At 34.4% G+C, this 26526-nt stretch overlaps 1 protein-coding gene and 1 pseudogene across 35 annotated transcripts in view; both read right to left on the bottom strand.

Annotated features, from left to right (window-relative positions):
• Positions 1-26526, bottom strand: part of PTPRD (protein tyrosine phosphatase receptor type D) — a 2176041-nt gene that overhangs the window by 712404 nt on the left and 1437111 nt on the right. The gene's annotated exons all lie outside the window — the stretch shown is intronic.
• Positions 9075-9905, bottom strand: LOC140641023 (coiled-coil domain-containing protein 43 pseudogene; annotated as a pseudogene).

Genomic DNA, 26526 nt, shown 5'->3' on the forward strand with positions numbered 1-26526 from the left:
AAATTAAACTCACTGGCTCTAGAACACAAAAAAGGAAACCACAATATCAAAATGAATAAATGTTTCATTAAATGTCTGCATAACATTATGTCACTTCATTAATTATTAAATTTAGTATTCATAAAAGATTTATTACATTTGAAAACAGTTTGGTGGATAAATTTTTCCATTTTAAAAGAATTCCTAAGTCCACGAAATGTCAAAAACATAGCCAATCATAAAATATGTCAATAACACATAGCCAAATGATTTCAAAAGCAAATTCATAACATTGCTTTCCCAAAGTTTTATAGTAAATAATTAGTGTTGAATGTGGGTGTATTCTCATATGTTTGCGATTATGCATGCTGCACCTTCCAAAAGGGTTGACCAAGTTCTTAAGGCAGCTCCACTTTTAATTCATCCATTGCTATGCCATAATAGAAAATAAAGACATATTTGGTTTATATTTCACTGCTTTAAAACCTTTCAAACCAGACTGTGTTCCCTTAAAGCGGTCTCTGGGCAGAGAGTCATGTGCAGAAGGATTATTATGGAGTATCCTCGGGAGATACAGGTGGAAGAGAAACTGGGAGAGAGCTCAACTAATCCTATAGTGAACTCTGGAGCTAGGATGGCTCTCCAGAGATGCCCCAAATTGGGTCAGGGAGCAAGGCCTTCAAATCCCTCCAATCATCCAGTTATTGGTCAAATCTTTCCTGAGAGGGGACATAACCTTTGGGAGGCAGCTCTAGATAGCCGAGGGAAACACATTAGTGACAAAATCTGGAGATGGAGCATCACATTGTGTATACACTTAGGGAGTATCAGATTACCTCCCACCAAAATTCAATCCATATGTTGTAGTTATAAACAAAGGTACAAGGCGGGAAGGTGGGATTTCATCCAGTTCATTAGTTTATCAGATTAATACCATGAAAATAATGTATTCCTGGAGTAAGGGTGCCTTTAGTCTTGACTCAAGTTTAATATTAAAATATAACCACTACTAGACCACATGAGCAATTCAATATTAAATGTTCAAAGACTTCCTGAACACTTTAAATTCTGAACTAGTAGTACTATACATGTTTATGTACAATAAACATGTACAATTCTGGATTTAATTTAACTTGGTTAGATAATAATCCACAGTTATTATCTTTTGAGCATCTATTATCAGGTTAGACCCCTGAATGCATTATATTGTTTATTTTTAAATATACACTCCTACTTTAAAGAATAGGAAATTCATGTCTAGAGAGTTGATGTAACTTGTCCAAATTCACACAAGGTATAAGATGTGATTGACAGAATTATTCCAGGTCTCTTTGACTCTATAGTCCAGATTTTCCTCCCCAATTTACCATGTTACCATTCTAGTCCAGAATAAGTTGTTAAAAAATCTTTTAAAATATATGCAAAAATAATGTAAAATTATGCCCAGTAAAGAGAAGAAAAGCTATACATGAATGCTAATTTCATTGTAAATATAGCTTGCTACTATGTACCACATGCTGTTTGAATTACTTTCCTTGAATAAACTCTTCACAACTCTAAAAGGGATATACTACCATTTTATTAACCCTTTTTAGAGATTGGTAAAATAAGGTATGGACAGGGTTGGTTAACTTCCAAAGGTTATACAGTTTTAAGCAGTAGACTTGGCATTGACTCTTGCAGTGTGACTCCAGAAAATCCCACTTAATCACAAAGCTCTGTGCCTCTTTGCATTAAGTGTGGATGTATTATGATTTAAGTGCTGGTATACCACACTGCTTTCTTTACCAAAAAAAGTGTTCTGACTGACACACATTTCTGGGAGCCAAAGTCAGTGTGTATAATATTTAGAATTGTTCAAGGACTGTAAATGAAAATAATCTGAGAGTGTTATTTTTAAGCAAAGGTGATGCTTTGCCCTTTGTCTTTCACAATGATAGTAATAAGAGTATACTTCAAACGATGCATGGATAGCAAAACATGGGCAAGATTTTGAAGCAGGACACTTTATGAAAGAGAAAGGGTTGTTAGCAACATAGCTGAAGGACTGTTGTTTTGATCTCTCATGAAAAGAGCTATCCAAAAAAAGATTTTTACATCAAAATATCAACATTGTACTACCTCTAAAGCTTATGTATATCTTAGACATCATCCTCCCCCCTTTTTTTAAGAATAAAAGATGGAAGACTCTTTCAACCAACCATTTCGAGTATATATAGGGTAAGATGATGTTTTTCTCTGAAAATACTGTTTTTCTTAAAGTTCCTCTGCTTTCTTGCATAATAAAATATAAGAAGGAAGTATTGATTAAAGTGCATGAGTCAATAGTAATTTTATAGTTATTTAATTAGAAAACAAAATTTTTGTGGCCATTTACAAGTCTGAGAAGTACTTGTGAGGTTTTGTTTTGTTTTCTTTTTTTTTTTTTACTTGTGAGTTTTTTTTTTTAAATTTTTATTTATTTATGATAGTAACAGAGAGAGAGAGAGAGAGAGAGAGAGAGAGAGAGGCAGACACAGGCAGAGGGAGAAGCAGGCTCCATGCACCGGGAACCTGACGTGGGATTCGATCCCGGGTCTCCAGGATCACGCCCTGGGCCAAAGGCAGGTGCCAAACCGCTGCGCCACCCAGGGATCCCTACTTGTGAGTTTTTGATCAACACACAGTTACAGGGACTTTCTCCTATAATAATGACACTGTGCTAATGATCAAAACTGAGAAGAAAGATGAAACATGAACATATTATCTTTTAAATTATTTTACAGCCACACAGTTAGGATTACAAGAATAAATTTTCTACTCTTGCCACTAAGAACAAATATTTTATACTAATTACTTCCTATGTCTCAGAGAATATTTAAATATTAGCTAAGATTAAAAAAATAGTGTCTTAATTCTTGCTTTAAGACATGCACCATGCAAGTGTAAACTTTGATGCGTACTAATGGACACCTCTTTCTAGCTTTGACCCTTAGGTTGAAAATAACAGCCTGTTGTTATTTTCAGAGAGAATAATATCCATTTCTAAACATTTTAGAAGTCTCAGGGCTTTTTTCCCCCTTATAAATAGACAAATAAATGGCCACATTAGCAATTGCACTTCAATATGAGCCAAGGACATTTTTCAAATGTCACAACTCAGGGTTAGCACTCTCATTTTTGACATTTGGCCTTCAGATTTTTCTTCTTAATTGTCTGTTTGCTGCCTCATTGCCATACACAGGGATTTAAGGTCAAAAACATCTCTTTTCTGCATTGCCATAAGATAGAATGTCCAAAAGTTTTAAATATTTCATATATTGTGGGCTACCAGACTTTCCCAAATTCTATACTAGTTTCAATCTTTTGAATATAGGGAGGTCTTCTGCTCAGACCAAAACTGCCCATAGCAAGGATTGTCAGTTACTTGATTCCAACCACTACAAGCTGCTTACTTTTTTAGCAGATGCTTGTGGGTTTGTTTTTCTGGACCAGTGGAAACAATTTAGATTAGTTTTGCAAAAGCAAATATGAATGCAGCCTACACATAGTAGTGTACTATTATATAAGGAATAGATTACATCGTCAAGATAATGTTCTTAAAGATTAACTGACTGACATAACTGAGACTTAAATTTTCTTTTAAAGTGAAGATCACTTCCAGAGTGGCATCAAGTGAAAGCAAGTGTGACCTCCACACACTGTCCACTTAAGAAATCTTAAATAAAAAAAATATTTTAAATCTATTGGCATAGAATATTGAACTTCCTGCTGGCTCAGTGGTATCATCCACTGAGAACAATAGAATGAAAACATCATATGATGGTGGTTTTAACATTGAAATGTTTAGCCTAATTAAGAATCCATGTGGTTCACTACCCATTCAAAAATATAAATTAAAAATATTTTATGTCCCACATATCAGGCAAGTTACAAGGGAAACAAAAAAGTTGTTTTTCTCAAAAAATTCTAAGACCCTAAAGACTGATTTCTATGCCACATGCCTCTCTATATATGATTTGATTTTGTCTCTCCCATTAGATTATTATGACCTTCATAAATCATTATAAGTACCAGAATGCATAGTAAGTCCTTAACTGCCTTTCCAAGGGTATGCTATATTTAAGCCATAGTCCTCCTGTCCTCACCTCTTACCTTAGTTATGGAATGTGGTCTTACACTGGAAAAATAAGTGGCCAAATTCTGATAATCAGTAGGAACTTATCCCCTTGGCAACAGATGAAATGACTAAGGATGGACAGCTTTCCATGATTGACAACTTGTGAGCTAAACAGTGGTACCCTGTGTGGATTTGAGAAAAGACTTTATCCAACTATGGACAAAGATGATTGGTTAAGTTAGTTGCAAACTTTCTCTGGGGAATTTGAACCAGTGAAACAAACAAACTAGTTTACCGTAGCAAGCTGAAGTAAAGAGAGATACAGAGGGAAGATAGTATGTAAAAAGTAAGGTGCAGCAAGAGCTCTGAATAAACCCATGACACAGAGAAGAAAAATAATGAAATATAGTCCTTGTTCAGAGAGAATGGCAACTTTATTTTTTTCTAGTTAGAGTTGCAAATTCCCAGAAAAGCAAAAACTCTGACTTCCATGATCTCTGAATTGGTTGTGCATCTACTCCTTGGATTTCTCTCTCTGTTACTCCTCCATTATAGTTTTCTAATATCTATTATTTAACATGAACTTAGTGAGTTTCTATCTCTTTCAACTGAAACAGTCTAAAATATTTCATTACCTTAAATGTGAAAAATATCTATAAAATGCCCTAATGAGCTACCAAAGCATAATATAGGTGCTTGGCCCTGAAGAGTTTGCAATATAATGTCTGATATAGAATATGCATAAAGGAGAAGATAAATCACAAGTAATAAACATGAATGTAGGTACTGTCTATGATTGACCATTTTTCAATGATCTTTAGATATATCCAGGAATGAAGATAGTTGTGATATGTTCCTGAATGCTGCCTCTGCAACCCTGTGTGCTCAGAGGGAATATCTTCCCCTAAAGAAATATGCACGGCATTTTAAAGAGAAAGAATTCAGAGCCAGGACTAAAATACGAGCAATTATAGATAAATGTTTTTAAGAAAGATAAAAGGAATTTTTAAAAAAGTTAAATGCCAGCTAAGTTGTTGGCATTACTCTACAATTAATCACATATATGATCTTATTTAATCCTCATGGAAAATTTTGGGAAGTAAATATTCTAAACTATAAATACGTTTTTTTAAAGTGAGGCTAAGGAAGTTTGCAGTAATTTCTCCAAAGTCAAGCTTGAAAGTGAAATCCATTGCTTTCTCCCTATAATGCTTACATTCTTTTCATTTAACCAGAATGCCTACTCTTTATTTATCATAATTGTGTAATGTCAGAAAGAGTGTAACAACCTCATGCACACAGAACCCTTGACTCCTGATTGTTGTTGCCTTAACTTTTCTCCCGAATTTTCTAGAAAGGAAATCCCTGCCAAATTTTAAGTGCCACCAAGAAAGGAACTATCTTCGCTTAATAGAATGCAGTCTGGGCATCAGTAGGTGTTCAAGAAATATATGTTGAACAAATGCTTTAAAGGACATTTATACTTTACAAACATTATCACAGATTATCCCAAATCAATATTGGCTATCTACATACAGCTTTCCTTGGCTCACTGCAGTTGCAAAAAAGCAGATTTTCTTACTATTTCTGGAGATGCTAACCCACTTAAAATTTAAGCCTATGGGCTCTAGAGACAGTATCTCTATTTAAAACGACGGCCAGTTCATAGTTGTGCTGCTTTAAGCACATTATTAAACCTTTCTAGTCTCAGTTTCCTCAGCTATAATGAATTAAAAGCAGATAATGATATATGTTTTGTGTGACTATTACATGAGTTAATATTGTGAAATATTTAGAACACTGCCAGGAAAATGATAAGCACTCAATAAATGTGAGTTCTTTCAACAGGCCTTCCAATGGTTTTATTTAATATTACTCTTACTTTTACCCCTTAGTAAAGGGCAGGCCTTTCTCAGATCAGTTGTGACTTACCAGAGGAGTCATCATAATCCTATAATGTGTCTGTATTCATGTGTGTGTGAGGGGGTGGAGGGGAAGAGGCGTGAAGGTTATCTCTGTCTTGAAGCACTTGACACAAGTTGATAGATATCCTACTTTTGAAAAGGAGTCTTCTGTAAATGATCAAATAAGAAATATTTTAGACTTTGTGAGCCTTACAGTCTCTGTCACAACTACTCAACTCTGCTGTTATACTGTAAAAACAGTCACAGAAAATAGGTAAACAAGTGAGTGTCTCTGTGTTTCAATAAAACTTTATTGACAAAACAGGCAGTGGGCCAAATCTGGCCCAAGAGTCATAGTTTCCTGACTTTTGCTAGAGATAATTACAGGTGGCATGATATTCAGATAATAAGTATGCAGCTAGGACAATTGCTTCCCAGATACACCTTGAATATTACTATGTCATCAGGGGCAGATCATTTAAGCTATATGACTAAAGTTTCTCATTTGTTAGTTGGAATAAATGCTTCATGGAGCTCTCTTCAGATTAAGCCTCTACTAACTTTTAGTATGCAAAGGCCTAGAAATCTAATGTAGTAAAACCAAAGTTACTTTTCTATTAATATTGCTAAATTTTCTCCTCCTCTCCCTCTAAAGAGAATCCTGCTTTGCCTACTTAGGTTCTCTGCCCCAATGTTGCTCGACTGATGGGATTTTATAATAATAAGTAGAAAAGGGTAGAGGTGGGAGGATAAGATGGATATGCTTGCCAAGGCTGGATAAAATAATTCTGTGAAATTTTCCAAAGTGAGGAATGGGGCAATATCTATAGAATAGAATAGAGTAGAATAGAATAGAATGGAATAGCAGAAGGGAAACAGTGATGCAGTGGCATATTTATTCTTTTCATTGTGTGTGAAAATTGCAAACAGAAAAGTTTATTTTGAATTTTTTTGTCTGTTTTTTTTAATTTAAATAGGTCTTTTTTTTAAAGGTGGTTACTTTTGAAAAATGTAATGCTACAGCTATAGGAGTGCATAAAAGTGACAGATCATTTCCTTAACTATGCTTCTTTTTACCTTCTGCACAAAGGAAAAATATTTGTCAACCTCAGAGTTAAAGGTATAAAACAATGGTTGGCAAACTTTCTCCAAAGGGCCAGACAGTAAATCTTTTAGGTTTCACAGGTCACAAAAGATCTCTGTCATGTATTCCTTCTGTTTCAAGCCTTTAAAAATGCAAAATCAATGTCCACAATAGCTAAACGGAGGAAGGAGCCTCGGTGTCCATTGAAAGATGAATGGATAAAGAAGATGTGGTTTATGTATACAATGGAATATTACTCAGCCATTAGAAACGACAAATACCCACCATTTGCTTCCACGTGGATGGAACTGGAGGGTATTATGCTGAGTGAAATAAGTCCATCGGAGAAGGACAAACATTATATGGTCTCATTCATTTGGGGAATATAAATAATAGTGAAAGGGAATAAAGGGGAAAGGAGAAAAAATAAGTGGGTAATATCAGAAAAGGAGACAGAACATGGAAGACTCCTAACTCTGGGAAACGAACTAGGGGTGGTAGAAGGGGAGGAGGTCGGGGGGTGGAGGTGACTGGGTGGTGGGCACTGAGGTGGGCACCTTTTGGGATGAGCACTGGGTGTTATTCTGTATGTTGGCAAAGTGAACACCAATTAAAAATAAATTCATAAATAAATAAATAAATAAATAAATAAATAAATAAATAAAAATAAAAATGCAAAATCTGGTCAGCCAGGGTGGCTCAGCGGTTTGGTGCCACCTTTGGCCCAGGGTGTGATCCTGGAGACCTGGGATTGAGTCCCATGTTGTGCTCCCTGCATGGAGCCTGCATCTCCCTCTGCCTGTGTCTCTACCTTTCTCTCTATGTTTCTCATGAATAAATAAAATCTTAAAAAAAATCCTTAAAAAATAAATAAAATAAAAATGCAAAATCTATTGTTGACTTGCACCATACAAAAACAGACTGGGCCAAATTTGCTTGCCCACAGTAGTTTACCAAACTCAGGTATAAAATATCTATTTTCTAATTTGTCCAGGAGATTGCTCCCTTCAGGCTTCTTGACAGTCTGCTGCCTGAAGTAGAGAAAGGCCTTATTTACAATTGAATGTGGCCTGTGACAAAAGTAGAAATGGAGAGTTCCTGCTCATTTTTCCTGCTTATTTTCCATTTATTACATAAATTTGTTGAGCACCCACAATGTACACTCTTAAATATTTTTGTTTGCAGAGACTTCCAGTGTTTCTTTCTTAAACACGTGGCTCCTGCAGTTTCTTTCAATCTGTAATTATCAGTTCTCTATACTCATGTTTTAGGGCAGATCAAGAATAAAATCTCTACTAACACTCGAAAAGATTCATGATTATGAAAAATGAATCAAGCTAACAATAGTATCATTCCACAAATACACATCTTTCTTTGATATTGCTGCCTAGGTGGGGGAAAATATGTTACCATCTCCACTTAAAAAAATATTTCTTTTCCTCCCATAGACTGAAACTTAATAAAAAAAAGTCTCAAATCTAGAATACTTACCACATATTTCCTTTCATTTTTGTAGTTCTTTGCCATGTTAACATAGTATCTGGATCCAGGTAGGGCTATTTAAAAGCTTTCTATTTCATCCATAAAACAATATATTAAGGGATGAATAATACTTTCAAAATACTTTATGCCCCCAAATTTCATCTCAGGAAAGGAGTGGTCATGATTCTGCTTCTTCAGGATGAAAACTGGAACTATGAGCTTTCTGAATATTTCTGCTATTTTTCCTGAGAAAAGACTTTGAAAGTGGCCAAAATGAGCCAGGACTTCAGTATTAAATTCCAGATCTTTGGTAAAGACATCAACTACAGTATCTGATTACCCAACCACAGGGACACGACACATTTTGTAATTAGAAGTGTTTGTGATTTTCCTTTTGACTTTGTAAACAAAGGGAAATACCCCAGGAAACAACTTTGTTTGTTCTCTCATTCCTTCTAAACATACATGCAAAATCAGTTCTCTCTTTCATCAACTCCATGAGGAGAAAGAACAGAGTAGACTGAAGTTATTGCTTCCACCCCCGTCTTTGTGCCTCTTTCTTTTCCCCTTCCTTGTGCTCCTGCTTAGCTAGTTTGTTCCCCTCACTCTGCAGTGTGTCCTGTTCCTTCTCCTTTAGGATTCATCCTGAAGTGAGTATTTTTTTTAAGATTTTATTCATTTATTCATGAGAGACACACAGAGAGAGGGGGGCAGAGACATAGGCAGAGGGAGAAGCAGGCCCCATGCAGGAAGCCTGATGTGGGACTTGATCCTGGGACTCCAGGATCAGGCCCTGAGCCAAAGGCAGACACTCAACCACTAAACCACCCAGGTGTCCCCTGAAGTGAGTCTTGCTCCAGTTTTTGGGCATTGAGGATATCTTCCACATTGGTGTTTTGGAATAGAGATTTATTAGAACCAATAATCATTGTGGTGGTACCTGGATCATCCTTCTCATCTGCTCTGTCTTTTGCATCTGTCACATCAGCATCTTGGGCCAGGAGCATAGCCTTTCTCTGCTTCTTCTCTTCTGATACCATCATGGGCTTCAGCAAATCTGTGGCTGCTTCTCAATTTAGGTGGCAATGGCCTGTAGTTAATCTTCTTTTTTCACTTTGGTGACAACATTCTGACTTCCTGACCATCCTTCTACAATCTCTTTGTAGATGTTAAGAAGAGAATCTTTTTTGAAGCAGGCAGAGAGTATATGCTGTAGAGCAACCACCCTCTCTTCTTCTGTCTCCTGCAGGACACTCAAGATATAGGAGCCCTAAATGGTTCAGTCCACTACCAGCACCTCCAATTGTCTATCCATTCACGACCCAAGACCCAAAGCCACTGCCCCTGATCCCACCATCTCCTCCACCTAGGCAGCTCCACCCACTTTGCTTGGTGCTTCCATCTTGGGGTTAGTGCCCTCAAATTGTCTTTTGAATACGAGCTGTGTGATTTGATTACAAAATCATTCTGGGACTGTATCACATAGATAATCGTGGTAGCTTCTTCTTTCTTCTTCTTCTTCTTCTTCTTCTTCTTCTTCCCCTTCTTCTTCATAATGGCTTCTTAAATATCACACATTTCTAACCATACTAATACATCCCCAGGTTGATTAGTGAAGATGCCAATGTTACTTAGGTCTGGAGTGGCTGTAATTGTGACATTTTAAGCCTCAATTTTGGTTGATAGACAGCAGCTTCAGATAAAATAATAATATTTGGCAGCCTGGCACTTTTATGCAAACTTGAAAAACTTTCAATATTCCTAAGTGGGGTAATACTAATAATGAAGACTCTTGAACAAAGGCTACATTCTTGCTCAAAACATTACTAATTTCAAGTTGCATCCTTCTAGTTGAGTTACTGTACATTTGAAGTAACTCTTAATGAGCTTTTGATGATATCTTATTTAATTAAAAATACTGAAAAATTAAAGCTTTTTTTTTCTTATTAATACTGGCACATTTTTTCTGGAGTTCTGCACTTCTGGTAAATCTCCAATCATAGTATGATTCTGGTTCTGAGTAAAGTTTTTTTTTCATAAAAATACATTTTTTGGCTTGCAAATTATTTCATGGACTTCAATAGACTTGGAAGTATTCTTGGTAATTTTAATATGGGCACTTGTCCTATTATAATTAAAAATGGTTCTTATCTCCAGAATCAACTCTTAAAACTGCTTTTTTTGCAGCACTTGCCCTATTCAGCACCTAGGACAGTGCCTAACACATTCAATTATAGAATGAATAAGTGAATGAGTAGTCATGGAGAATGGCTCTAATATAAAGCAAACAAATTTGGACAAATCCTCTGTCACAAGAAAACTAAGCAAAATCTAATAGAACAACCAGCGGTCCAGTGGTGTAGTGTATGATACACTGGAACACAGATTCCTGAGGTTTGGGGCAAATTGGATATTGCTTACTTTCAGGATTAGTCTACGTATTATTTACCATGATGCTTAAGAATCCATTGTTTGTTGTATGGAGTGTGGAATAAGACACACTAAGAACCTTAAATTAAAATATTCTTTTCTTCCCTTTGCTCTATAATGCTACCTTCTATCTGCCAGGATTATACACTGGTTACTGAGTATCTCTGCAACTTTCTTTTATCTCTGCTCATCTTTAAGATTCTCCCCCCAGCTAGAAAGTAATGCCTCTTTAGAACATTCGCTCCTAAATTAAACTTTTGTTTTCCAGGGGGAAGGTTAATAATGTTTTGAATGAAAACAAAACACTAGGCTCACTATTGTTATAAACATGCTAATATTAAACCACTATCATGTTCTCCTACTTCTCAGAAATAATGCTTTTTCAAATGCTGAGTATTCTCTGTTGTAGAGCAAAGGTCTTCTCTACAGATAATACTATTGGGAACTAAAGCAGACACAGATATTGAAATGGTGATGCTTTATTCATGACCATATGTTACTACTGATTTCTGCAGCAAAGCATGTATAAACTTATTCCTTTTTTCTCTTCTGCTGTTTCAATGGACCCATAATTATCAAAAGTACAACATGTAATAAGCAGATGAATGATAAGTAATCTAATATTCACTGATTGATATTCAGCTGCTACCATATTACTCTTATCCTGCATGAGTATGTAAAAAATATTCCTAAGAAAATGTGATTTAGAAACTGAGTGTAATAGCTATTTTCTTCATTTATAACTCATATGACAAAAGTTATGATTTGGAAATATTAGGAATACCATATTTAGAACAAATCCATAGTACAGTGAAAAAAGACAATGGATCTGAAAGAAATAGAAACTTCTCAATAAACATCTACTGAGTTCACATTATGTGCAATGTACTTTAAATATAAAGATGGTTAATATATAAGAACTTAAAGACACAAATTAAAAATTATGATCTCCAATCATATCAATTATTTCATCAAATATAAATTTTCTAAACATACCAATTAAAATATAAATCTTTCAGATTGGGTTAAAATGCAATTGAAAAGAAACCCTTTTAATAAAAGAACATAGGTTAAAAGTAAAAGTGTAGGAAAAGATATAACCCCTAAGTACCAACCAAAAGAAAGCTGAAGTGCCTATTTTAGTATCAGACAATGTAGGCTTCAGAACAGGTGTGAAAAGAGACATTCTGTAGTGAAATGTGGGTCAAGACACCAAGATGGTATAAGAATCTTAGATGTGTAAGCACCTAACAACAGAGCTTCAAAATGCATGCAGCAAAAACTAATAGAACTGAAAGGAATCAAATAAATAAATCTGCAATCCTAATTGGAAACTTTGAAGTTCTTTGCTTAACAGTTGATAGAAAAATCAGGTAGAAAATCACTAAGTATATAGGAGGTCTGAGTAACACTATTAACTAATGACTTAATTAGTATAAATAAAACACTCCATCCAATAACAGCAGAATACCTATTATTTTCAATTGTATAAGGAATATTCATTACAATAGATTATATTTTGGGCCATAAAATAGGCCTAAAATGTAAAATAAAAGAAATTGTATAATGTTTTCTTTCCATAATTTATTAAAGTATAAATAAATAATTAAAAAATCCCCAGTATTTATAATTAAATAATACATTCATAAATAACACATGGATAAAACAAAAAGTCACAAGGGAAATTAGAAGCATTTCAGATGAATAAAACTGAAAATACAACATATCAAATTTGTGGCTGTAGTTAGAAAAGCATGTAGAGGGAAATTTATAGCATCAAATGATTAATTAGAAAAGAAAAAAGTCTCAAATCAATTATCTAATCTTAGCTTACATCTTAAGAAACTAGAAAGAACAAGCAAAATAAAGGGAATAAAGATAAGAGCAGAAACAAATAATTTAGAAAATGGAAAATAAATAAAGAATTCAATGAAACCAAAAGACACTTTTACAAAGGAGATCAATAAAATTGATAAACCTCAAACGAGACTGATCAAAGGAGGGTTAGTAAGAAGGCACAAAATCAAGACTTAAAAGGAGGCATGGCCTCAGATCCTATATACATTAAAAACCTAATAAGGAGAATATTAAACTCAACTTAAAGACCATAAATTCAACAACTTAGATAAAATGGACTAGTTCTTTTTAAGACACAAACTATCAAGGCTCCCTCAGGAGAAACAAATGGCCTGAACAGTCCTATGCCAATAAAGAAATTAAATTAAAAGTTAAAGCCTTCAAAGAAAACTTCAGGTCTAGCTGTCTTCCAACAACAAGAAAACAATTCCACACAAATTCTTCCAACAGATAGAATAGAAGGGAATACTTGCCAGATCATTTTGTGAGGCTAGCATTTTGCTAATACCAAAATTAGACAAAGATATCACAAGAAAATTATAAACCGATATCGCTCATGATCATAGAAGCAAAAATCCTCAACAAAATAATAGCAAATCAAACCCAGCAATGTATAGATGTAATAACACATCATGACCAAGTGGGGATATTCTGAAGAATGCAAAAGTGGCTTAAGATTTGAAAATTAGCCAGCGATTGATATCAACTTTTCATTCATAGTAAAACACACCTGCAGCAAACTAGACATAGAAAGTAATATCTTTGCTAATAGATGGAATTTACAAAAAGCCTACAGCTAACTTCACACTTAACACTCAAAGACTGAAGGGTTTCTTCCTCTAATTAGAAACAAGGTAAGGAAGTCTGTTCTTACTACTTCTATTTAATATAATGGAAGCCTTATTTTGTGTAATACCAAAATTTAAAAAAAAAAAAAGTCTCCAGATAGAAAGGGAGAAGTAAACTGGCCTTTATGTAGAGACAATGTGACTCTCTACATAAAAAATCTGATGAAATCTATATTTAAAAAAGCTAGTTGAATAAGAGTTGAATAAATTCGTGGCTGTAAAATACAAGGTCAACATACAAAACTCAAAGATACTTCATTTTTAAGATGTTGATTCTTCCCAAACATATCTATAAAATCAACACACTTTGCAGTATAATAAAAATATATATATCTGGTCATAGGCAAGGTCCAAGGAGGTTTTCTGTTTTTTTTTGTGTGTGTTTTTTTTTGTTTTTTTTTTTTTTTTTTTTTTTTTTTGTGGTGAAGAACATTCCTAATGCAGACAACCAGAAGATTCTGAAATCCTCCTCCATGTGACTTCCTAATCAGAAAAGTCTTAGAACTTCCAAGAGACAACTATGGCCCTTTTTGAACTGTGAAATGTGACTTAATGGTTAAAATCAAAGTTTTGACAATTATTCCCAAACACTAGTTTCTACAGTGATTAGAATTTCTTGTGTGCCATGAATCTTTCTGAGTCTGTAGCATTGGATGTTAACTTGTAGAAAACTATATGACATATAAGTTATACTTATCAGATGAAGATATAATGATTTCTGTTTAGTACGAAAGACTACTCCCAAAGATTTCAGTTTAATTTCCTCTAGGACAAGAAATAAATTTTATCTAAATTGGAAAAAATAATGAATCAATGTGATGTGCTATAAGGGGAAGTACATACAATGCTATGAAATTCAGCATTGTGATGTCCCTGGCATTGGTTTTCTTTTTCAACATTCCTTTAGCTATTTGGTGTCTTTTCTGATTCCACACAGATCTTAAGATTATTTGTTCCAACTCTGTGAAGAAAGTCCATGGTATTTTGATAGGGATTGCATTAAATGTGTAAATTGCCCTGGATGGCATAGACATTTTCACAAAATTAATTCTTCCAATCCATGAGCATGGAATGTTTTTCCATCTCTTTACGTCTTTCTCAATTTCTTTCAGAAATATTCTGTAGTTTTTAGGGTATAGATCCTTTACCTCTTTGGTTAGGTTTATTCCCAGGTATTTTATGCTTTTGGGTGCAATTGTAAATGGGATTGATTCCTTAATTTCTCTTTCTTCAGTCTCATTGTTAGTGCATACAAATGTCACTGATTTCTGGGCATTGATTTTGTATCCTGCCACATTGCTGAATTGCTGTATGAGTTCTAGCAATCTTGGGGTGGAGTCTTTGGGGTTTTCTATGTACAATATCATGTCATCTGCAAGTCAGGGAAAGTTTGGCTTCTTCTTTGCCAATTTGAATGTCTTTTATTTCTTTTTGTTGTCTGAGTGCTCAGGCTAGGACTTCTAGTACTATGTTGAATAACAGTGGTGAGAGTGGACATCCCTGTCAGAAAGTCTCTCAGTTTTTCCTCATTGAAATGATATTAGCTGTGGGCTTTTCATAAATGACTTTTAGGATATTGAGGAATGTTCCTCTATCCCTACACTTTGAAGAGTTTTGATCAGGAATGGATGCTGTATTTTGTCAAATGCTTTCTCTGCTTCTATTGCGAGGATCATATGTTTTTTGTTTTTTCTCTTATTGATGTGATCTATCATGTTGATTGTTTTACAAATATTGAACCACCCTTGCATCCCAGGGAAAAATCCCACTTGTTCAGAGTGAATAATTGTCTTCATAGCGGCAATGTCCACAAATAGCCTAACTGAAAGGAGCCATGATGTTCTTTGACAGATGAATGGATAAAGCAGATATGGTGGGGATTCCTGGGTGGCTCAGTGGTTTAGCGCGTGCCTTCGGCCCATGGCATGATCCTGGAGTCCCAGGATCGAGTCCCACATCCGGCTCCCTGCATGGAGCCTGCTTCTCGCTCTGCCTGTGCCTGTGCCTCTCTCTCTCTCTCTCTGTCTCATGAATAAATAAATAAAATCTTAAAAAAAGGAGATGTGGTGTAAATATACAATGGAATATTACTCAGCCATCAGAAGAGACAAATACCCACCATTTGCTTTGATGTGGATGGAACTGGAGGGTATTATGCTGGGTGAAATAAGTCAATAGGAGAAGGACAACATTGAATGGTTTCACTCATAAGTGGAATATAAGAAATAGTGAAAGGGATTAAAGGAGAGGAAATGAATGGGAAAAATTAGAGAGGGAGACAAACCATGAGAGACTACTAGCTCTGGGAAACAAACAAAAGGTTGTGGAAAGGGAGGTGGGTGGGAGATGGGGTAACTGGGTAATTGGCACTGAGGAGGGCACTTAAGGGATGAGTACTGGATGTTATGCTATATGTTGGCAAATTGAATTTTAATTTAAAAAATGTAAAAAAAGTTAGCCTTTCCAGCCACAAAAAATAAATAAAAAATAAATAAAATAAAATAAAATAAAATAAAATAAAATAATAAAATAAAATAAAATAAAATAAAATAAAAGCCATGAAAGCTTTGTGAATGGGGCCATAACTGGGTGTAGAAAGGCATTGTCACCAATGAGCTCCTAAATATCAAATATATAGTTATCCCCTATAGTTTCTCTGTTGCATCACACATTGCTGAAAATATTATTAATTGCTTTCAATTAATTCACCAACATTTGAAAACTGGGTGTTTTTACATCAAAATATAGGTTTCTCTCTTTTCATGAAGCATCAGAATATAATGCAACCCTTGGTTTGCAGATATACAGAGCAACAATTAGCCAGATATGAGCAGTGGTTGATCCCTATACATAAAAGGTACACTTTCTGAGATTTGCAGAAAATAGGTATAATATTTTCCTGATTCCTGCCATCATGGCTAAGCACTTGGGGAGAAAATGATTTGTTCTGAAAACAAATGCAGTATCAGCACTGTAATTAAGAGGTTCAGATTAGATCCTGCAGCAAGAGTAAAGGGGGACTGAACTTGATAGTCCTGAATTAACCTGGAAACAATTTAAAGTATCCACAGGCTAGTAACAACCCATGGTTCCAAATGGAAGCATATGCAAATTTTCTCTGAAGGAAATTATTGGGAAATAATTCTCCATGGGTCTCCTATTTCTGTGTACTTTGTGATTAGTCACCCTGACTGTATTACATACAGACTATCCTTTTAAGAGTGTTTACATAGTGAAAAGTTTTGGAAGATAGATATGGTGTCTCTCTAAGGAGTCAAGATGTTTGTATATTATTCAACCCAATAAAGGCAGTTTTTTCCTCTGGATCACAGGAATGCTTACTGACCACCATAAAAGAGTCAGGTTCCCTAAGCTCAAGGTTTCTATCACATAACCCACTCCATGTGCAGGTATCACTCGGCCCTCTTCACATGTCCCTGTGGGAATTTGAGCCTGAGAAATTTGCATAAGAAAATGGCTATGGCTACTGCTATGAGTAATAAAGTCTTTTGTCTCTGACCCAAGAGTGTTGTATCTTCTGCCAGTATCCATGAAATTGTGGCAGGCTCAATCAACAGCTTGAATGTAGAGTAAAATATCAGACCTTTTACAGTTCTAGTGTTTTAAAGAGACATCTGGCTGTGACTATTAACATTCAAAATGTATATGCAGTTGGATCAAGACATCTTATATCTAGGTATCTAATTTAGAACCATATCCTCTCAAAGGCATAAAGGCACACTAGCATATTTACTGTAACATTGTTTAAAACTAAGTACATACACAGGCTAACTATTCTGGCTAAATTATAGGACAGCCATTAGTTATCTGGAATGGCTATATAATATCCTATAATTTAATCATGTAACTCTAATGGCTGTTATAGACATCCATTGGTTATATGAAGTGAGGTCAAGCTATATATACTTAGGTGGAAAGAGTTTCTGGACATTTATTTGAGAAAAGAAAGTAAACTCAAGTGATACAAACTTCTGGTATAAAATTATGCTTATGAAAATATTCACAATATTCTCAGTGTGTATATATTTATAATTATAGACAATATAATTATATATTACAATATATACATATTTTTAAGTATACATAAATTCTGAGAGGCTGCCTACTAAACTCTTAATATCATAACTAGAGAAAGAACTGCAAGTGGAAAGTGACTCTTCAGTGGTTAAGGGGTTTAATTTACCAGAAATGATTAGATTTTTAACAGATATCAATATATCTACATAAAGCAAGTAAATGTATTTATGTAGATGTTATGTAATTATTAAAAAATTAGCAAATACTAATTATCCATTTATCCTCCAAAGTCACACTCATCAGAGTGATTTTTTTTGTCTGCACATAGCACTTCTTTCTTCTCTTCCAAATGGTAATGTACTCTCTTGTTTCCTGTTCCTGATTTCTACACTTTGTCCCATAATTATATTTATTACTATCAATGTAATTATTTATTTTAGTTATTATTATTTAAATTTATTATTCTAATTCTGTATATTTGCAATATCATTAGCAAAGTTACTAATGATAAAAACAATTATCATAACAACTATGTTTATGATAGCCCAATGATTTATATAACCTCTCTGTAAGTATGTGGGTCTTACATATTATGAGAGAAAATATAAATTGATACATTTTTGGAAACATATTTAGACATATTTTGTAGAGTTAATCATGTGAACATCTTAAAAGCCACCAATTCCACTCCTATTGAGATTTTTAAGCATGGTCACCAGGAGAAATATACAAATATGTTTATGGTGGTATTGTCCCTGTTATTAAAAAGCTAGAAACAACTGAGATGCCTATACACAAAATAATGAATACAAATCTTCACAGCAGAGAGAATTTATGTAATAATGAAAAAGAACAAACTGTGGTTTCATAAAAAGATATAAGTAATACTGAGAACCATACTGAGTGGAAAAAGCAAGCGAGAGATGATACTGGGTATGAGGATATTTAAATAAAAAAAGTTGCATATGTGTATGTGCATGTAAACATATGATAAAACTTATTAAAAGCCAAAACAATGATAAACACAAAGCAGATCATACACATATTTGTTGGGGACAGGTGATAGAAGAGGTAAGGAGCAACACCCAAATAAATGCAACCATATTGGTGATATTTTAGCTCTTTACTTTAGTGCTGGTTCATGATGAATAATTTTCTTATTTGCTTCATAATTTACAAATCTATACAGCAAGAATATGTATAATCTTCTATATGTCTGAGAGTGCTCCACACCCATGTAAAAATACCTTGCATATCGCTAGTCATCTTTGTACTGAATAAATGTCTATCAATATTACCTGTTTTCATGTTTGTAAGGAGATACCTCAATTTCTGCCCTGTTGGGCTTTGTGCTTTTGGAGGTAAATAACATAATCTTCTGTGTTAAAACCCATGTGACCACATGCAAGGCAACACGACAATGTCTTCTTCAATAACTATCAAGCGGGCAATATGTATTTGCTTAAAAGGTGTATTTGTACAATTGTGAATTATGGTCTAAGAATAAAAGTATTTCATACCGGGAAACAGCATAGGTGCTACTGGAAGCTTCATGCTGTGTAATAGAAGAGAGGATTATTTTTTTTATGGCCTGTGGTTTCTATGAATAGAATTAACCAGACACCAATTATCACCTCATTGAGAGGATAAGTCACTGTGACTTCTACAGCTGAGATCAAACTCATTTCTTTTGCAATGTGAATTAATTAGAGTTGGAGAGAGCTATACTGAAGGGTTAGGATGCACTGCAAATTTGAAAAAGTCTATATTTTAAGCAACTCTGGAAAAATGTGTTCCAATTAGTATATAATGTTAATAAGCAATGATCTTATTTATACACAAGTACTTTAAAGAATTATTTTTAAAAGAAAACATTAAACAAGCCATAAAAGTATTCTTTTTGTGATGACAGCACTGGAAGAAACATGAAAATTCAGCAGGTGTATTATTTATTTTTAACTGGCAAGCAGACTCTACAGAAAGGGTTACCTTTACTTGAAATTGTATTCCTCATTGGTGAATAAAGAGAGATAGTTGGCTTCTTATCATAGCTCAAAAACATATCAGATAAATATGCCCACCAGCCTATTTGGACACAGCAGTAGTTATTACCATCTGGTCCTAAATATGCCTGCAACCCTGTAGCTCTTCCATTTTGGCACCCAAATTTATGGGCAAGAGCATGATGTCCTAAGATAAACTGATTTCTGAAAAGAGCTTTGAAAATGTATCCCTAGTGATACAGAGTTGTGTAAATAGTTGGGTTTACTTCAACCACTACTGTTTTTTTGGAAGGGAATACCACCCCCACATCTCCTTTTCTATGTTGGGATAGAATGACATGACCCAGAAAATCTTAAATCCTGTTGAAATGAACAGGTAGACAGAACATTGCTCAGGAATATGGTCACCACATTTATTTGTTTGTACTAAATAAATGAAACAAGTAAAACAAAGGGAAAATTTGACAGCAAAAATGGATAGATACCATTAGCATCTTTACAGATACGGTTAAAAAGTCCAGGGAAGGGCAGCCCGGGTGGCTCAATGGTTTAGCGCCACCTTCAGCCCAGGGTGTGATCCTGGAGACCCAGGGTCGAGTCCCACGTCAGGCTCCCTGCATGGAGTCCCACGTCAGGCTCTCCCTCTGCCTGTGTCTCTGCCTCTCTCTCTGTGTCTCTCATGAGTAAAAAAAAAAAAAAAAAAATTCCAGGGAAAATGGCAGCCACATTCTGAACAGAATGTTTTCTGTCCTGCATCCCGATACCTGTATCCAAGTCCATTTCCTGGATATTTTGTATATTATATTTTGTCACTTTAGATATAAGAATCCATAGCAAATTCACAGTGATGTAATGTGTAGTTCCAAATCTCATATTATATTACCAATTAGGATTTCCAAAATCTTATTTGCACTGTGTGTATAATCACCCACAGTGATTTCACTGATACAAAATTTACAATGCATTAATTTAATTTCACATAGACTCCTTGATATGAATACAGGTTTATTTTGTTAATTTTTCTTATACTTGGTTATTTAAAATGAATAAGGAAATGTTTAAAAATCATAGAGCCACGGGAAGTTAATATGAAATTTGAACCATTTGATCAATATAATTAAAGAGAGAGAGAAAGAGGGAGAGAAAGAGAGAACAAGATAACAAGAGCTTCAACAAATAAACAATAATGGTGTTCAACATATAAACAAGTTATTGCTGTCATAATAAAGTACCTTTCAGAAAGACTTGAGCTTAAATTGATGCTTGTGAATTCAACTGCTGGGTGAAATTTGGGAGAGTAGGTAGGTAGTAGGGAAAGTAGGTGTTTCTTTATTTCAAGACGGCTGGTAGAACACTTATTACAAACAATATTCTTGAATGAGCAGAATTATTTGCCAGCAACTCTATAAAAATACACCTGTGCAGACATTACTAGTATCCCCCTCCCATGAAATTAAGAATAGGGACAGAAAATGATTCTGAAAATATTCTTGATGCATTAAAGCATCAGCAGAGCAGGGTGTGGTGATAAAACCAAAACGTCTGCACAAGATTGTCCTGACATTTATAAATTAGGGAAACTAATATGGAATGATTATCTTTTGTAGAACCTGATTAAAAAGAATTCTAAAGCATTAAAACCATGCTATTATCCACAAACAACTTGAGAAGCTAATAACATGATATGCATCAGTCACTTATGCATGTTACTCTATTCAGTTATTCCTAAATAACCATATGATTAACCCGCATGTACAGTGAGAATATTTTTAATTTAAATCTTTAGTGTAAGAGGAAATTATTCCTTGATTATATATATAGAAACTTCAGTTTCAATTATTCCAGAATTCCAGGATCACAAAAAATTTCAATATTTTTTTCTAAATCTCCTATCATAATTGATATGAGCTAAATACACTCCCAGACATGATAAGGCTATGATTTGCATGGCATTTGAAAAACAAACAAATAAACAACAACAACAACAACAAAAAACACAACCCCCTTGGGAGTTGATTTGATTTAATATTTATCATAAGTGATAAAAAAGAACCATCTGTCAAGACAATGCACTTATCCATGTCTCAAAGGCAAGCATATAGAACCTCCTTTTAAATCTAAATATTTTCCTAGTATTATACAAGATTATTGAAGATCCCAGCTGGGGTTTTATTGCATATGTTTTACAAATATCTAGGATATAGCTGCTATTCTATTTTTAATGGCTTTTTATTTTTAAAAGAGTCTTATAGTATTTCCTGTCACCCACATAAAAAAGCAAGAAAGAGGAAGTCATGATGTGCTTCTGTTTTTGTTTTTGTTTTTGTTTTTTTTGACATAAAATTGATATATAACATTATATAATAAGGCCACCAACAGGTAGTGCCTGGTAGGGGCAATGATCTAAGCAGAAGAAAATGGCCAATTTGAGCCACTGAACCAAAATCATGCTGCTGGAACTGTGGCTTCTTCCAACTCATTGAAAGATAACTGCCAGCAAAGGAGTGTAGAGAGAGGTGGCCATCAGCCATTTGGCATTCACCAGTATGTAGGCCAGATCTGCTCCAAGAGCCTAATCACCATCAATCAGCAAGATAACAATTCACTCTCTCATTGATTTGGAACTGAAAGATTTCCTTTCCCACCATGGTTACTTATTACATAAATAATTTAGCCTATGTGGAAAAACATTTTCTTAAATATGCGGACTACAATAGTTTTACAACATGATCATATATGGAAGTTACTTACAAATGATTTGCTCCCATGGAACAAATTAACCTATTTAGTAAATTACCCTGGTGAAGACTTTTTCTTCATTTTGGGAACAGAATTTTGAGAAAAAGTAAAAATATCACAAATGAAATAGCTACAAAAACAAAAAATTGTGATTTTCTAGACTTTTTATTTGGTGGGGTTAGATAATGACTATCTCAGATAGTCATTATTATTTTCTAATGGTTAACCCTCGGACACAATCTGAGAAAAAGGATTTAAGGGAAGTCCTTTTATCATTTAATTTCATTGGAGAAGAGTTTTTTTGTTTCATCATACTAATTTCATGGACTGCTCAATGATACATTTTTTAAATTGTTTCAAGCAAATGTCTTTTTTAAAAGATCTATCAGACCCTGCTTGAATTTGGATGAAAAAATACCAGAAAATTGTTTGGGATTAAAAGAAAAATGTGGAATAAATAAATAAATATGTGATTAATTTATGTAAGTTAAATGAAAATGTATTATTTTCAAGAAACTAATTGCTCACAATAATTCTTGGTTTAAATTTCATTAAAATACTATGAGAAAAGCTTTGATTAGAGTAATTCTTTTTGTTAAGTTATCCTCTCTATTTCCATTAAAAAGAAACAAAGAAATGACAATAAACCTTTTCCAAGTTTTTTAAGTACAGAAACTTTCTATTTGAAGATGAAAAAGCTCTCCTAAACACAAACCCGTCACTGTAAATTGGTTTTGATAGGACAAAGGAACTTTGAAGATCAGATAGAACAAGGCTTAGCAAATTTTTTGTGAAGGGCTAAACAGTAAATATTTTAGGCTTGCAGGCCATACAGTATCTGTCACAAGTAGTCAACTTTGCTGTTATGACATCAAACCAGGCAGACAATAAACTTAATTTATGGGCAATGAAGTTTGAATTTCTGTTTCATGTGCAATGAAATATTATTCTTTAAAATTTTTCCCCCAAATATTAAAAATTTCTTAGCTCATTGGCTCTACAAAAACAGGTGGTAAGGCACATTTGGCCAAAGGACCAGAGTGATCCAATCCCTGAGATGGATGATGAAGTCTTGGTATATAAATATATATATATATTCCATTCCTACTCAGGTATGTGCTCTGTGAAGGCTGTTTGATGGCAATTAGATTTGCAAAACAGTTATTTCTAATGATACTCAAGCCCACTGTCATTTTCACTGAATGTGACTGCTGTCAGCCAAAACAAGTGCTGTAAGAACCATTTTGGGTAGTATCTTGTGAGGACCTCATGAAATAGGAGCTTGAAGATACGTTTTAACAGTGAGTTGTATTGAAGGATTTGGTACTCTGTCTCTTTACTTACTTTCTGCCTCATTGATATCAAACCATTCATCCAGTCATTTATTCACTTAGTCATTCTTTTATTTATTCTATCATTCCACATTAAATGCCAAGAATTTTCCTAAAGCACTGGAGAAACAGGTGAGTTAGACAGGATTCCTGAGCTACAAGAACTTATAATAGCTGTGGAACTGAGAAACTAATAGAGGATTCCCTGTGATATGTGTGAAATATAGGAGAATCCCAGAACACCATGGAAGAGGAAAGATTCCTTGGCAAGACAGGAAGTACAATGAAGACCTCAGAGAAAATAATCTATTTAAGACATTTAAAGAAAAGAACACTTATAGCCCTCAGCCTCAGATAATACATGTAATATTTATTCATAGCAAAGTGTAGTAATTGCACATTCGATACTCACAGAATTTGATGAATGATAGACCTCCTAGTGGTAACCCATTTGGATTCTCAAATTTAATTAATGAGGAAGAAGAGGCCCTGACAGGAGAAGTGAGAAGTTCAAGTTCACCCAGCTCTTTAGAGGCGACCTTATTAAACTTCAAAGTTCTTCAGTACCAATACAATATTGTTTCCAACACACTAAATCTTTACCCCTTCCATAGCTTTTTACTGATTGCGTGTTGTTTATTCTCTCTTTTCTTTGCAGATTCTCTAAGTCAACTTGCAGGGCTCTTATCTTTTCTTCAGCAATTCCTTAATGATTGTAGTTAATAAAATTGAGAAAATTAAATGGGAAATAGTGCTCAAATGGTGTTACCTTTTTTGAATTTTCTGCTGACCTGAAGTAAAAATACAATTACCTCAAGCTCAAACTCAGCATATTGTGTTTTCCATTCTAAGTTACTTCATAAATTGCAATTATCGTCATTTGTGGCTCTCACAAGATTATAGGTGATTGAGTACTCATCAGCTAGGATCAGAATTTCCCATGGCACAAAACAAAACACTTGTATAATGATCTAGGAGAGTGGATTAAACATACTAAATGAGAGAGCTACACACTGAAAATGTTCATGGGATTATCAGTTTAGCTTTTCAAATCCATTCAACTAGAGTGAAATTGATGTGGCTCTGCTTAAGTATGAGTACCATTTTAGAGTTTAACTTTTACATTTCTGACTTTCAGCTATTTAAGGTTTTCAGTGCTAAATAGCAGGATCTACACTCTTCGCTCATCCTCTAGTGATGGACATATATTCCCTCATTCCACCCAGGTTTCTTTCTGGTACATGAGGGGTGAGGGAAACAGGATGAGACAGGTTCCTAAGGCAGAGTCTCTGTAGATTTTCACTGTCTAGACTTTCTGTGCTTTCCTCTAGGACATTGCCATTGAAAAATGTATGTTCTCTGTGGGATATGCCCAGAAGAATTTCCAGGGACTGGACATTGCAACTACAAAAACATAGTTCTGTGTGAAATGTTACTCAACATAATGACTAATGTTGCTTAGTGGGTCACTCTTGTATTCTAAGGCTTCAAGCACATTATGTCACTTAATCTACATGAAGTCTTATGAAACATTATTATTATTTTGATACTTCTCAAGTCGCATCTGTAGTGCAGGAAACTATACAGAATTTGGCTGCTAAAGTTATAATAAAAATATCAATGATGATAAAAATAAAAATAATAACAGGTATATGCCCTACTTACTATGTTTTAGAGACTCTTCTAAGTACTTTAAGCATGTTATTTGTTTAATCTTATTTTTTATCTTTAATCGTATTTATTTAATCTTCACAGCATCTATAAGAGTTATCACTCCCATTTTAAGACCATAAATTATAGTTACATAATATGTTTAATACTACAATTAATACATGGCAGAACAAAGATTTGAGGCAGTCTCACTCTGGAGGTCACATACTTAACCACTACTCCACAAAAAGCTCTCATAAAAGACAGCCAATGAGAGGTATTTATCTTCACTCTTTCAATCTATCTTCCATTGACAATAAAAAGGAAAAACTCTTATTTGCAGGGTCCTACCTAATTTTAATAATAGGGTTATCATTTACCAAAGGAATTCAAGGCATTGAGCAAAGTCTGTAGTTGGTGGCTTAAATGTTCATATATACATACACACACATGCATATATTTATATTGATATATATATCAGCATATGATAATTGTTCTCTCTCTTTATTTTGTCCTGACATCAATGGCTTATCTATACCCATGGATTGGAATTTTTATGTAGTGCTTCTTATTATCCTTGACAATATTTCTTCATAGGCAGGGTGATATACATGTGTATCTTGTGTTAATTTAATCTACATCCTATGGGAGGCCAGTTGGCCTAATTGAGAGAACATACTCTAGGGATAGCTAGCATTTTAAATCTTCTAATCAGAAGCCCACATTCCAAAGATATGTATTTCAGCTCTCCTTATTGCTAGTATTCTTATATCTGATTGATTAGCATCAGATTAGCATAATGTGTATTATAATTTTTTTGTTACTGATAAGAGTGTAAGAAATATCACGCAGACTTTCTTACCCCTGCAGCAATGGGGTGTAAGAATCCAGAGACCAGGTTACTTATACCTTTTGGAAGAGGCCAGAATCTGAAATGGTTTTGTGTACACCCACTGATTCTGAGCATGCCTGTCACCACGCTGAGTGCTGCTGATAACATATATTTTGCATTTGCCTCAAGCAAACCTTTTCACACAGGTAGGGTCAAACCACTAAAAGGGGCTTACAGAATAAGATACTTG

Source organism: Canis lupus, chromosome 10, assembly GCF_048164855.1.
Source record: "Canis lupus baileyi chromosome 10, mCanLup2.hap1, whole genome shotgun sequence".
In the NCBI taxonomy this organism is placed as follows: domain Eukaryota; kingdom Metazoa; phylum Chordata; class Mammalia; order Carnivora; family Canidae; genus Canis; species Canis lupus.